General features: G+C 45.4%; 1 long non-coding RNA gene across 1 annotated transcript in view; it reads left to right on the top strand.

The window, feature by feature from the left end:
• Window positions 1–739: 739 nt before the first annotated feature.
• The window catches only part of LOC146338020 (uncharacterized), an 86,362-nt gene continuing 76,835 nt past the window's right edge, over window positions 740–10,266 (top strand). Inside the window, exon 1 of the long non-coding RNA XR_014785142.1 lies at window positions 740–941. This is a non-coding gene — a long non-coding RNA (uncharacterized LOC146338020). The remainder of the gene's footprint in view (window positions 942–10,266) is intronic.

Below are 10,266 nucleotides of genomic sequence, written 5' to 3'. Positions count from 1 at the left end.
TCTCAGTGTCTGGAACTGGACACTCTAGGTGGGCATCTATTTCCCCATTGTAAATCCTCCTGCACATTGTTTTGGAATAAACTCCACTCAGCACAGCACTACATATTTCTCCTTTTTATGTTTAAATAACTTTTATTTTCAAAAAGTGCAATACATAATATTAATATATTTAAACAATACAAAAGAGACAGGAATACACATCACTTTACATTACCTTCCATATGGCACGACCCTATGACAAAGAGTCCTGCAACTCTTTGTAGGACTTTTTTGAGTTGTAGGACTTTTTTCTGTCTAGACTTGCATAGGGTGGTGCTCTTAATCTTCCAGCCAGAGGTGCAGATTCCTCTAATTCCTCAGATTCCAGATTCCTCAGGGACATTGAGCTTCACATCCATGGGACAAATCCAGCCTGCCTGGAGTCCCAATCTGGGCCTCTGGGGTTCCCCAAAAGGCCCTGCCCCTTCCCCCAGCGACCAACTGTTTGGCGGTTTCCCAGCCTTTGCATAGCACCCCCCCTCCACCCATGCGAAAAGGTTGACATGCCGCTTCTAAGCCTCAGTTACTAGGTAAGAGCTGTAAGCTAAAATATGCTGGTATTTTTTGTGATTTTGGCCCCGCCCCCTTTGCCTTCTGCTCTGTGCACCACTGGAATGTAGCCCCCAACAGCTTCTCCAAAATGGAATTTGGCCCTTGGGCTGAACTTTTCAAGACCCTGTTTTAAGGCTGCAAATCCTGTGTGCTTGGCAGTAAACCCCACTGAGCTCCATGACTGAGATTCACTACTGAGTAAATACTGAGCTTCAAAGAATACCGAAATCTGCGAGTTGCAACTTTTCTGATCACAACACCGTAGTGGGGCGACGCAGCGGTCTTCCCATATTGCCCCTCCAGATCAGCCTCTCTTTCTGACCACCTAAAAAACAAGAACACAGAAGGAGGTGAGTGTCCAAAGTAGATCACAAAGAACAGAAACAGGTTCTCAGGATGCAAGATAGAATTTATTATGAGAAGCCCGACACTTTGGGTTTTTTTTTTTCTTTTTTTAGGTCTTCAGTGGGTAAAGAAAAACATCTGCAGAATTTTTTCAGCAAAAGATTGTCTCCTAGCAATCCAGTCACCAGTAGATTGACACAGGAGACCATCTTTTGCTTCTTTCTTTACCCCCAGAAGAAGGCCTAAAATAAGAAAAAAGGCTGAAACGCATTGGGCTTCTTATAATGTATTCTGTCTTGCATCCTGAGAACCCGTCTCTCTTCTTTGTGATAATCTTCTAAAAAGACCACAGGAAACCAGATAGGGATGGGGAAGAAATGAGTTTGGTTCTGTACCTGACTTTGCACTCTCAGACCAATATGTGCACTGGAAGTCAGTTATCCTGTGAAGCACTTCTCCTAACTTGATAATTGAGTTCTCCAGTTAAAAAACAAAACAAGACACAATGTGTACAAACATTTGTATATAGGGGAAGAAGCGACATGAAAATGCATGCATTAGTGAAAATAACTTTCCAGAATGCTTTCTATTGGGAAAACGGCTTGCCAAAAAATGCATATCTTAGGCAAAATTGTCTAGCGAAATGCATGTAATCGGAGAAATGTGTGCAAAAATGTGTACAGATCTTCATGTGAACTTTTCTTCTCAAGGTTCAGGGTGAGACTAATTTAAGACTAGAACAACAGTCTCAAAGGTTGGGATGAAGCAAACTTTTAAGATTGGAAAAATGAGAAACGGAGAGAAACCGGAACGGAGAGATTCACCCATCTCGAATGCCAGTGAAGAATGGCTGGGAAAGCTGGGAAAGACTCCTATCTGAGAAACCCTGGAGAGCCCCTGACAGTCAATACTGAGCTAGATGGACCAATGGTCAGTGGTGGCTGGCGGCTCTAATGCCAGTGGGGCAGTGCATCCGCTCCGGATTTCAGTCAGAACCAGCCAGAACTCTAAAGGAGCTATGCACCTTGGATAGCTCCTTTATGGTTCTGACTGAAATCCAGAGCCGATTTACTGCCCCACTGACATAGGAGCCACCAGCCTCTACTGCTAAGAGTCTGTCTCAGGAGAAGGCAGGTCCCACCTTGAAGACACATGGTGGAAGATGCTTCCATGGATGAGAGCAGCATATCCCAACCTGATGCTCTCCAGATGTGTTGGACTACAACTCCCATCATTCTCAGCCAGCAGGAGATGTATGTCCTCAGCCAGCAGGAGATGTATGTCCACATGTATCTGGGGGTATGGAGGGGGAAAATAACAAATAGGATGATGGGTCATGAAATGTGCTTAATTTATGTACTTCTCTGCTTTGCATACAAATGTGTTTTTTTTAAAAAAATAACAGCTGTGTGTGTGGGGGGGGAACACAATCAGGATTGGGGACACTGGTGTGTGAAGTGGGATTACCCCCCCAAATCTGCTATTAGCGTCAGGGACTTTTCATTGGGACCTCAGACAGAGAGAAAGGGTTAAATTTTTCTGTGCTGCAGTGTCGATCCCCCCCCCATTCCTGCCCTCACATCCCTGCTATTTAAAAAATAATAATAAAGACAAATTAAATGCAGTCATGCATTTAGGCTGCAATCCTATGCATACTTACCTAGGATTTGAACTCAATGGGGTTTACATCTGAGTAGGCATGTATTGGCCATGCAATCGGGCTTAGATCCAGGGTGTTGAACCTTTTTCAGCCCAGGGGCCAGATTCCATTTTGGAGAAACTCTTGGGGGCCACATTCTAGTGGTGGGTGGGGCCAAAGGTAAAAGGGGCAGGGCCAAACATACCAGCAGAGTTTAGCTTCAAGTACTTACTACCAGTAACTAAGCTTCAGGAGAGGCGTTTAAACCTTTTAGAATGGGGGGGGGGGACTGCACAAAAGCCAGGAAACTACCAAGCAATTGGTGGACAGGGAAAGGGGGATGTGACCATTTGGAGAACCCTGGAGGGCAGGACTGGGATCACAGGCAGGCCCGAGTTGTCTCCCAGGCCTAACCTTTTGTGCCCCTCTGGCTTAATTAGTGTGGGTTGGGGTAAGTAATCTTAGGTGGAAGTAAGTTCCACTGAAAGAGATCAGGGAAGCCTACTTCCAGGTATGAATGTTTGAGACAAACAGTGCAAGCCTAGTGCAGGTCTACTCAGAAGTAAACACTTTTGAGTTCAATGGAACTTCCATTCAGGTAAGCATCTATACAAGTCTGTAGTTGAAGGGTGCAATCCTATGCATGTTTAGACAGAAAAAAAGACCTCCAATTCCCAGCATGCCCCAGCCAGCAAAGCTGGCTGGGGAATGCTGGGAGTTATAGGACTTCTTTCTGTCTCAATAGACCTAGGATTGCAGCATAAGAGGTGAAGTCTTGGAATGTCTGCTTCTTACTTCCCCAGAATCCCCCAGCACAATGGGCCCCATATTGATCAATTAATTTTCATCGTGAGATGGTCAGGCAAAAAATTTATTTAGATATTTCAAAGATTGATATTCCACTTCCTTGTAAGCTTTGAGGTGGTGCATTATTAGGATTGCCAACTGACCAGGTGGGGGAGAAAACAGCTTATTCACTTACTCTGCCTTTGACAACAGCTTGATACACAAAAATCAGCAAGGTTAAGCTTTTTGCCACATGAAATAAACACCATGCCACCCGCCTACACCTAACATCTGCCCATCAAGCAGCTGTTAAGGGCATGGGAGCAAAGCCCAGTTGAAAACTTGGCAACCCTACTTGCAATAAACCAACAGCAGAATGTGCCCATCTGAACAACAGCTTCTTTAAAAACAGCCCAACGGTTCATAATACCAACAAATAATACCCAGCCATAAAAGCCACCATAAAACACAGTTCATTTCCTGCCCTAAAGCAGGTTAGTATAATGGAAACCCCTTCCCATCACTGCACAATAAGCAGCCCATCTCTGGAGCGGAGCAGATAAGCAGTTTCAGATCATTTTGTAAAAAGATGGAGAGGATGCCCTAAAGAAAAAAGGAAAAGGAGCTGCTTAAGAGTTGCAGTTATTGGAAGGTCCAAATTATTCCTGACGTTCCTAATGGCTAACACAGATCTTGGGAGAATTACAATCGACGGAAAGAGAAGAAGGAGCTAAAGCAAGTGCCAGGAGCAAGGCAACAACTGGCATATTACTGTGCTGTTGCACAGATAACCAATATGTTTCTGATGAGGTGGATTGTCCAGTTGACCTTTACATTCCAGGGAAATTCCCCACTGGGAATTTCCTGTGATTTCCCAGTAAATTGGAGGCCAGGGGCCCTGTGTACAGAACTGAGAATTAAGAGTTTCTACACCAGCTTTGTTGCCAAGGTCACAATCCTCAAATCACACGGTCAGTTTCATTTGGACTAGACTACTCCACGGGAAAGTTATTCAAGAGGTGCAAACGGCTCCCCTTTGAGATAGCCCCTCCTTTTACTCTCAGGTGGCCACCTTTTTCTCCTTTCACAATCAATGAGTTTTTCCATTGAGAATAAACAGGCTGCCAATGTTTTTTGACCAGGCCCTCTCTGCCTTTAACCATGGCTTGATCTGCAGACATCAGCAGGTGAAAATGTCTACGTGCCATGAATACCATAATCCCCTGCTGATTTCTGCAGATCAAGCCGCATGAATGGACAGGACCTAATCAGACCAGTTTTCTTTTCTTCTTAACAGTGGGCAACCCAGTAGCGATCCTAACTGAGCAGAAAGTAAGTCCCAGTGAATTCAGTGGGACCCTTGTCTTACTAAACAATATATCTGGCTGGATAGAATATAGAATACAGAATGCAGCTCAAGGAAGTAAGCCATGTCACAGAACATGGCTCAGGACAGAAAACCATGTGACGTGGTTCAAGAGAATAAGTTGGTGGTGGGGGAGGGGGAGCACTCATTTAGGATTTACGATCTATATGTTTTAAACACATAAAAATCACAATAGAACAGCCAGCAGATTTTTAAAAGATACATACATAGGAGACAAGTTATCAGATCCGACCAAGGCTTCAGGGTTCAGACCTAGGACAGGCTTATCAAAACAGTGAATGGTGGTGGTAGTGATTGTGCTGGGAGCACTGGGTTGGAAAAGAGGCTGCATTCTTTTCCCTTCCCCAGTGACACCCAGCCAGCAGGGATTGCTGCTTTGCTGCCACTAAAATTTTAAGGTATCAGAGTCCTGTGGTGTCCTTTGCATCCTAGTAGAACCCTAAGACCCCTTCATGGATCACTGCCTTGTTGTGGCGAAGGGGCTTGCGTAACTCAGTGAAGCCATAAGCTATGCCGTGCAGGGCCACCCAAGACGGACAGGTCATGGCAGAGAGTTCTGACAAAATGTGGTCCACTGGAGAAGGAAATGGCAACCCACTCCAGTATTCTTGCCAAGAAAACCCCATGGAACGTATCACAAGGCTAAAAGAGATGACGCTGGAAGATGAGCCCCTCAGGTCGGAAGGTGTCCAATATGCTACTGGGGAAGAGCAGAGGGTATTTCCAAGTAGCGCCAGAAAGAGTGAAGCGGCTGGGCCAAACCCAAAAGGACACTCAGCTGTGGATGTGTCTGGCGGTGAAAAGAAAATCCGATGCTGTAAAGAACAATATTGTTTAGGAACCTGGAATGTCAGATCAATGAATCAAGGTAAGCTGGAGGTGGTCAAACATGAGATGGCAAGATTGAACATCGTAATTTTGGGAATCAGCGAACTAAAATGGACAGGCATGGGTGAATTTAATTCAGGTGACCATCATATCTACTATTGTGGGCAAGAATCCCTTAGAAGAAATGGAGTAGCACTCATAGTCAACAAAAGGGTGGGAAAAGCAGTACTGGGGTACAATCTTAAAAATGATAGAATGATCTCAGTACGAATCCAAGGCAAACCATTCAACATCACAGTAATTCAAGTCTATGCCCCAACCACTGAGGCCGAAGAAGCTGAGGTTGATCGGTTCTATGAAGACCTACAACACCTTCTAGAACTAACACCAAAAAAAGATGTCCTCTTCATCATAGGGGATTGGAATGCTAAAGTAGGAAGTCAAGAAATCCCCGGGATAACAGGCAAGCATGGCCTTGGTGTACAAAATTAAGCAGGACAAAAGCTAATAGAGTTTTGCCAAGAGAACATGCTGATCATAGCAAACACTCTTTTCCAACAGCACAAGAGGCGACTCTACACATGGACGTCACCAGATGGTCAATATCGAAATCAGATTGATTATGTCCTTTGCAGCCAAAGATGGAGAAGCTCCATACAGTCAGTAAAAACAAGACCTGGAGCTGACTGTGGCTCAGATCATGAGCTGCTTCTTGCAAAATTTCGGCTTAAATTGAAGAACGTAGGGAAAACCACTAAACCTTTCAGGTATGACCTAAATCATATCCCTGATGAATATACAGTGGAGGTGAGGAATAGATTTCAGGGATTAGACCTGATAGACAGAGTGCCTGAGGAACTATGGACGGAGGTCCGTAACATTGTTCAGGAGGCAGCAACGAAATCCATCCCAAAGAAAAAGAAATGCAAGAAAGCCAAGTGGCTGTCTGATGAGGCTTTACAAGTAGCTGAGGAAAGAAGGGAAGCGAAAAGCAAAGGAGAAAGGGGAAGATATATCCAACTGAATGCAGAGTTCCAGAGAATAGCAAGGGGAGACAAGAAGGCCTTCTTAAATGAACAATGCAAAGAAATCGAGGAAAACAACAGAATGGGAAAGACTAGAGATCTCTTCAAGAAAATTGGAGATCTCAAGGGAACGTTTTGTGCAAAGACGGGCATGATAAAGGACAAAGAAGGCAGGGACCTAACAGAAGCAGATGAGATTAAGAAGAGGTGGCAAGAATACACAGAAGAACTATACAGGAAAGATCTGAATGTCCCTGATAGCCATGATAGTGCGGTCACTGAACTTGAGCCAGACATCCTAGAGAGTGAAGTCAAGTGGGCCTTAGGAAGCATTAGTAACAACAAAGCTAGCGGAGATGCCAGTATTGCAGCTGAGCTATTTAAAATCCTAAAAGATGATGCTGTTAAAGTGCTGCATTCAATATGCCAACAAATTTGGAACACTCAACAGTGGCCACAAGACTGGAAAAGGTCAGTTTACATTCCAATTCCAAAGAAGGGCAACGCCAAAGAGTGTTCAAACTACCGCACAATTGCGCTCATTTCACATGCCAGCAAGGTGATGCTCAAAATCCTACAAGCTAGGCTTCAGCAGTATGCGAACTGAGAACTACCGGAAGTACAAGCTGGGTTTCGAAGAGGCAGAGGAACTAGAGATCAAATCGCCAACATTCGCTGCATCATGGAGAAAGCAAGAGAATTCCAGAAAAACGTCTATTTCTGCTTCATTGACTACGCTAAAGCCTTTGATTGTGTGGATCACAACAAACTGTGGCAAATTCTTAAAGTGATGGGAGTACCAGACCACCTTACCTGTCTCCTGAGAAACCTGTACGAGAGTCAAGAAGCAACAGTAAGAACCAGAGATGGAACAACCGATTGGTTCAAAATTGGGAAAGGAGTACGACAAGGCTGCATATTGTCACCCTGCTTATTTAACTTATATGCAGAGTACATCATGAGAAATGCCGGGTTGGATGAATCAGAGATTGCTGGGAGAATTATCAACAACCTCCGATATGCAGACGATACCACCCTAATGGCAGAAAGTGAAGAGGATCTCAAGAGCCTCTTGTTGAGGGTGAAAGAGGAGAGTGCAAAAGCTGGTTTGAAACTCAACATTAAAAAAACGAAGATCATGTCATCTGGCCCTATCACTTCCTGGCATATAGAAGGGGAAGAAATGGAAGCAGTGACAGATTTTACTTTCTTGGGCTCCAAGATCACCGCAGACGGTGACTGTAGCCATGAAATTAAAAGACGCTTGCTCCTTGGGAGGAAAGCTATGGCAAACCTAGACAGCATAGTAAGAAGCAGAGACATCACCTTGCCGACAAAGGTCCGTCTAATCAAAGCTATGGTTTTCCCAGTAATAATGTATGGCTGTGAGAGCTGGACTATAAGGAAGGCTGAGCACCGAAGAATTGATGCTTTCGAACTGTGGTGCTGGAGAAGACTTTTACTTCTTTTTTTACGAGTCCCCTGGACTGCAAGGAGGTCAAATCAGTCAATCCTAAAGGAAATCAACCCTGACTGCTCATTGGAAGGACAGATAATGAAGCTGAAGCTCCAATATTTTGGCCACCTAATGCGAAGAGAAAACTCCCTGGAAAAGACCCTGATGCTGGGAAAGACTGAAGGCAAAAGGAGAAGGGGACGGCAGAGGATGAGATGGCTAGATAGCATCACGGATGCAATGAATATGAACTTGAGCACACTCCGGGAGAGAGCGCAGGACAGGAAGGCCTGGCGTGCTATGGTCCATGGGGTCACGAAGAGTCGGACACGACTGAACGACTGAACAACAACAACAAGAACCCTAAGATGAGGCAAATCCATTGAGCAGTGGAGGCTGGTAGCTCTGATGTCAGTGGGGCACTGAATCCACTCCAGGTTTCAGTCAGAACCAGTCAGAACTCTATAGCTCCTTTAGAGTTCTGACTGGTTCTGACTGAAACCCAGAGCACATACATTGCCCCACTGACATCAGAGCCACCAGCCTCCACTGCCATTAAGGGTGCAAGTGACATTTTCTGGGTCTCAAACAGAAGAAGATCATATCCACCTCCCAACTAGGGATCTGACTGTGATGCTGTGATGCTGCACACCATCTGTCTCATACACAGAGACAGCTGGAGTGTGGGGAGAAAAGAGTTACAGTCCAATCTTCATTTATTTATTTCTGAATTTGTAGGCCACGTACTTCACATTTAAAGAAGAAAAAAAGTCCCCCATGATGGTGATCATGTTTACACAGAAGTCAGGCCCATGGGATTTGCATCCAAACACAGTTGCTTAGCCTTGAACGTCTTCCAAAAGGATTAAAGGCATGTGCTTAACAATCCTACTGGAATCAATGGGATTTTAAAGTGCATAACCTTAGCTGGACTGTGCCCCAATATAGGAACATAGAAAGCTGCCTTCTACCAAGTCAGACAGATGGTTTGTTTCTCTAACCTGTTATTGTATAATCTGACTGCAAGTGGGCTCAGGAAGGGCTCTTTTCCATCACTTGCTACCTGACCTGTTAACTCTGCCTTCCCCAACTTGATGCCCTCCAGATGTTTCAGACTGCAGCTCCCCTAATCCCTGATCCTCAGTCATGCTGGCTCAGGATGATGGGATTTTGAGCCCAAAACATCTGGAGGGCACCATGTTGGGGAAGGTGACTTTAACTGGCTGGACGGCCGGACCAGGGCTTAAAGCAGGGGCCCTTCTCCATGTATAAAAGCATGCACTCTGTCACCAAGTAGCCCTATTCTTGGAACAGGATCCTTCCCCAGCCTGGTGCCCTCCAGCTGCATTGGACTGCAGCTCCCATCATCCCCAAACAGCATGGGGTTTGTTGGCACCCTCCTCCTTGTGCATGGGTGGCGCTATTTTGGCTACATAAGCAATCACACTCCTAGCGTGAAGATCGGAAGTAGAAGGAATATCTGCACCTTGGAGAGCTCCTTTCGAGTTCTGACTGGTTCTGACTGAAACCCAGAGCGGATTCACCGCCCCACTGACATCGGAGCCACCAGCCTCCTGACAGGTACTTTAGCTTAGTTACGTGGAGCTTGCTGATGCCATGGCACTTGCCGTGTCGCAAACGAGAGGGGAATGCGACAGACGGGAGGGAAAAAATGGCAGCACAAGAGTTAACAGGAAATCTCAGTTGATGAGAGAGAAAGTAAAAGGGGAGTAAGGTAGGAGGGGTGGAGAGAGCAATGGCTCTTTCAGAAACAACTGGGCCTGTTCTGTTGAAGCAAAGAAACCGCAAAGAATGGATGTTAATCAGATCTCTTTCCTTCTGTATAAACATTTCTTCTTCTTCCCCCTCTCCTCCTCCTCCTCCTGAAGCTCACTGGCTTCAGTCTGCAAAGTATTTCTGGGAACAAGAAGAGAAGCCCAGACATGCAAAGTCCAGGCTCTGCTCTGTATTGGTGCTTCCCAAACCTTACTGCTGGTTGCAACATCTGCCCTGGTTACTGTTACTGGTTACTGGCTCCTGCTACTTGCACAATCCTCTATCCCACAACACCCCCACCCCCCCCCCATCATTTCCCAGAAAGGCTCCAGCCAGGGGAATGCAGCCAACAGGCTCAAGAGTGATATAGTCAGTAGATCATTGGTCACATTCAGTGGAATCACCTCTCCTTCCTAATACCAACCTCATGGAA

This window comes from Heloderma suspectum, chromosome 10 (assembly GCF_057233095.1).
Source record: "Heloderma suspectum isolate Gila_16-S chromosome 10, 16-S_ref, whole genome shotgun sequence".
NCBI lineage: Eukaryota > Metazoa > Chordata > Lepidosauria > Squamata > Helodermatidae > Heloderma > Heloderma suspectum.
This window is presented reverse-complemented; position numbering and strand designations above follow the sequence as displayed.